The sequence below is a fragment of the Canis lupus genome, chromosome 6, assembly GCF_003254725.2.
Source record: "Canis lupus dingo isolate Sandy chromosome 6, ASM325472v2, whole genome shotgun sequence".
In the NCBI taxonomy this organism is placed as follows: Eukaryota; Metazoa; Chordata; class Mammalia; order Carnivora; family Canidae; genus Canis; species Canis lupus.
Window position 1 is genome coordinate 52,377,674 of NC_064248.1, and position 4,519 is coordinate 52,382,192.

Below are 4,519 nucleotides of genomic sequence, written 5' to 3' on the forward strand. Positions count from 1 at the left end.
GACACCGTCGCACAATAACATAGCAATGGTACTTAATCATTTGTTGAATTTTGCTGCAAATGTAACTTGCAAGATAATGACTGCTGTCAAAAATGTGCATTGGTTGGGATGCAGTGACATGCAAAGCAGTGGCTTCTAAACATTTTTTTTTTCCTCATGTGAGCTTCTTTCTGTGATCTTAAAGGATAAAATAGATGAAAGTGGAATTGCTGTGGTTGAAAGACCAAGAATGGAGGTCCTATGTGTCTGCCCTTCCACCTCTCTTCCTCCCCTCCCCTTTCTCCTTCCTTCCTTCCTTCCTTCCTTCCTTCCTTCCTTCCTTCCTTCCTTCCTTCCTTCCTTCCTTCCTTCCTCCCTCTGTCCCTCATGTATTTATGCATTCGTTTAACTACCACCCAGTGTGCGTTCTAGGCTTGGTGATTTTAACACAAAGACAGACCAAGATCTCTGCTCACAAGAAATTTACAGTCACTTTTCCAAACCCTAGAGTTCCAAGGGACACATTTTGAAAACCCCAGCTACAGAAGAAGAAAGAGCATGGGCACTGACCGATGTCAGATTCAGTCTGAGTTTCTGCCACTGAGCAGCAGCGAGCTCCTGGACTCAAAGGATTAAGGGAGGCTGTAATATTTACTTCACAGGATTGTGGTAAGAATTGTGATAACTTATGAAGCAATTAGCATATAATTGACTTCCTTAGATGTTCTTTCTCTTTTTTTTCTCCCGATTTGGTATTTATTTTAAGTCTGTTCCTAGTCTATCTGGTGCCCCATAAGACCAAGAGACACAATTGCAGGATGAGTGACAGTCAGGAGTAGAGTTTGACTCTGGACAAAATGATAGTCGTCTGCCAGTATGGAATTCATTCATCTGTGCTACAAATGACAAAGCACATGTATCGATGGGAAATGCACAATGAATGATATAATTGACACTTATTCCTAATAGTAGGCTGGCCTAAACATCTATCTTGTTATTTACCTGTCCTCCTAATAGGTCTTCTTTATTATTATTAGCCCAATAGCTATTTGGTAATTTCTCTGTGCCAGGAATTAAATGCTTTTGTGAACAATAACTCCTTTAATTCTTAGAATTCAGATGTGGTGACACCCAGGCCTGAGAGGTGAGGTCATTTGTCCAAGGTCTCACAGCTAGTAGATGGCAGAGCGGGGTTCTGATCCCACCCATCTGGATCCAGCGTCTGGACTCCTAAACCACCTGCCACAAGCACCTTATGTCCATTGATCATCCTTTTCATGCTATTCTTTGTTTTGTTTTTGTTTTTAAAGATTTATTTATTTACAGCAAGGAGAGGCAGAGGGAGAGGAGAGAGACAGAAAAACCCAGTCAGACTCTGAGCTGAGCACAGAGCCAAATGCAGGGCTGAATCTCACAACCCTGAGATCAGACCTGAGCTGAAACCAAGAGTAGGACACCTAGCCAACTGCGCCATCCAGGCACCCCTTCATGCTATTCTTATTAGAGAGCCCTCCTTTCTCCTCTTCAGTTATTAAATCCTACATATCATTAAAGCCTATATTAAATCTAACTGAGAGTATGCAAACGGTCACAATGGGGTCATAAGAAATGGTTTGCTTGGATACAATGGCATTAACCTTTTTCAAGTCAACACCTTAAGATACAAATATTCCACATTACAGTCCTGATTTCTAAATTCCTTTGAAATCCACCAACCCATCTGGGTGGCTCAGTGGTTGAGTGTCTGCCTTTGGCTTAGGTTGTGATCCCAGGGTCCTGGGATCAAGTATCCCATCAAGCTCCCCACAGGGAGCCTGCTTCTCCCTCTGCCTATGTCTCTGCTTCTCTCTCTATGTCTCTCTTGAATAGATAAATAAAATCTTAAAAATAAATAAATAAATAAAATGAAATCCACCAACCCCAAAACCCTCAGTTCTAGAGCAGGCTTGGCGTACTTCAGGGGCCCTGCCACACTGAGATAGTGTGTTTTTGTAAATGAAGTTTTACCAGAACAAAGCAACACCCATTCACTAACCAAATTGCCCAGGGCTGCTTTCATGGGTAACAGAGTTGCTTAGTGGAGCTGCAACAGTTTCACAGTCAAGTTGTCACAGTCAAGTTGTCACAGACAGTATGGCCAGTAAAGCCTAAAATACTTAACTACCTGGCACTTGACGGGAAAAGTTTGCTGGGCCCTGAGCTAAGATGAGAAGCACCTGTCCCTTCAGGTGAGGCTCTCCGATCCAGGTCCTGCAGACATCAGCTTTCTTCTCTGCTTACAGGGTTTTAGAACCTCTCACCCAATCAGCTCAGGCCTCTCCCTTTCCTTTCACCAAGCCAGTCCCTACTTCTGCCCACTGTCAATCAAACCAGCTGCATTTCCTTGCCCTGATTTAGTTGCAGAAATGTTTCCTTCCTGTTTAAAGTTGGCGAGTTTTGTCTCCTGGGGGCAGGAACATGCTTTTACTTCTTTTGCATGCCCCTCAGGTCTGACATTGCAGGGATGAAACAGTAGACACTAGGTTAATATTTTTATTTGACTAATTGTTGTCAACCTGATGTAGCCTAACCTTATAAAAGAATAAAGAATACTAAAATAGATGTTTTGCTTCAAGAAGAAAACCTCGAGGGGCAGATGCACATTTCCCATCTGACAGCCAGAGAAGCTCCCTGTGCCAGTTCATCTGATCACCTGGCTGCTCCGGGCACGCCGAGGCGGGAGTCTCAGGAGAGCCTGCCGCCCACCTGCCCGCCGGAAGTCCTCCCAGGATAGTGGCTCTGCGGCTCTGTCTGGAGGACTTGTTAGTGCACATGACGCAACTAGATCCATGTCTTGGGGCAAACACCTATTACCTCACTCCACAAGAGCAGTTACATAAAATGAAATGTGCAGCAAGAACTGGAGCAACTTTGGGGGCCTGGACTCTCCAGCCTTGGGGTTGGCATATGTTTTTTTCTCTCTAGGCAAGGGTAACATAGGGAATAAAGAAAGGAAAGCTGGTTAGACAGCTGGAGTGTCAGCTAATGTCCCTTTCTAATAGTCCAAAGTACCTGGACTGGTCAGTCACCTCCCCCGGTCAAAGTCCCTTCCTTCCATGGTGCTTCACTGATTTCTGCCCCTGAGATTGTCTCTATGATGTCCTTACTACTCCAGCACTCTTCCAATTTACATATTTCTTCTCTAAAACATATCAGTACTGGCATCCGTGCCTTGCCTAGGCCTGGAGGCCTGAGATCTCGTTAGCATGACCTTGCATATCAGCTGTGATTCATTATCATGATTGATCTTTCATCCTAAAGGTAATATCTTCTTTTACAGATGAATGGAGAGAAAGGAGAAGGCATCGCCCCAGAATTGTCCCAAGTTCCAGCTACTTGACCGAAGGATGGTACTGTAGGAATGGCACGTGAGCGCAGGAGCTCTCAACACCAACCTGAAAGTGAAAGGTTGGTAAGAACACAAGTTTCCAACATACACAGGCCTTACTGGAACCAGACATGTCAGGCCCTCAAGGCCATGCTCTAATGTCACTGGAGGAGGTCACCCCTCAGATTGAATTCTGACTGTCCAATTCATCTCTAAATTTTGACTCCTGGTTTCAAAAAAGGGGTGAAGGGCTGCTTTCTCTAAGACAAGAATCTACCACAATCTGCCATGGCTGTGACCTTGATCCCAGTGGCCTCCCTTCTCTCTGAGAGCTTACAGGGGCCATGTGGAGATGAGGAACGGCCTCCTAAGGAGAAGGCATTCAGAGGTAGAGGCTCAAGCAGCAATGATGGATTACACTGGGTCAGCCCATTTTGCTAGACCAGAGTGAAGCTATGAAAAGATACATATAGTTCTTAATCCCTTATCTGCAAGCCTTGGGGCCACACAGATTTCAGATTTCAGGTTTTTTTTTTTTTTTTTCACATTTTAGGAAAAGATGCATATGCACATCATGTACATTCCCAAAAATCAGAGTAACATTCCATATACAAAGTCATTAATGTCTGAACCACTGTACTCACTCTAAGGGTGATGAAGATGTTGCAATAGACTCATATCATTATCAGTTCAGGTTTCACCCCAAAACGAATCAGGTCAGGGTAGTTTCACTGGCAAATGATGTTATTAAAACAAAACATAAAACAAAGAAAAAAGCACACCACCTCCACAAACTCTTCTTGGTTTTTGGAGCTTGCTAGATTGCAGAATTGTGGAGAAAAGATCATGGGCCTGTATTGCCAAATAAAGCTATGAATTGATTACCACCAACTCTCGACTCATTTTTAGTGTTATCTCAGCACAACGGGAAACACTGTCATGCCCCAGGACCTTGGCTGAGGCTCAGGCAGTCTCCCTTGGCATTCTTTCCCTGCTGGCTGCAGGCCTGAAAGGCTGAGATCGCTTCCTTCCATTCATCACATGTAACACAAAGATTTCTCATGTTGGAAGATGCTTCTCTCCAGAAGGGCAACGTCACTTCCTGCTCACCCCTAAGATGAATGCTCAGCATTTTTCATTTTATAGTCCTTATTGCTAAATATTACAGAGGCC

The 4,519-nt window shown here is 44.1% G+C and overlaps 1 long non-coding RNA gene across 1 annotated transcript; it reads left to right on the forward strand.

Annotated features, from left to right (window-relative positions):
* The first annotated feature begins 410 nt into the window (after positions 1-410).
* LOC118355099 (uncharacterized) lies at positions 411-4,233 on the forward strand. The gene is made up of 2 exons (XR_004816816.2): positions 411-648; positions 3,299-4,233. It is a non-coding gene; the product is annotated as an uncharacterized LOC118355099 (long non-coding RNA).
* The last annotated feature ends 286 nt before the right edge of the window (positions 4,234-4,519 follow it).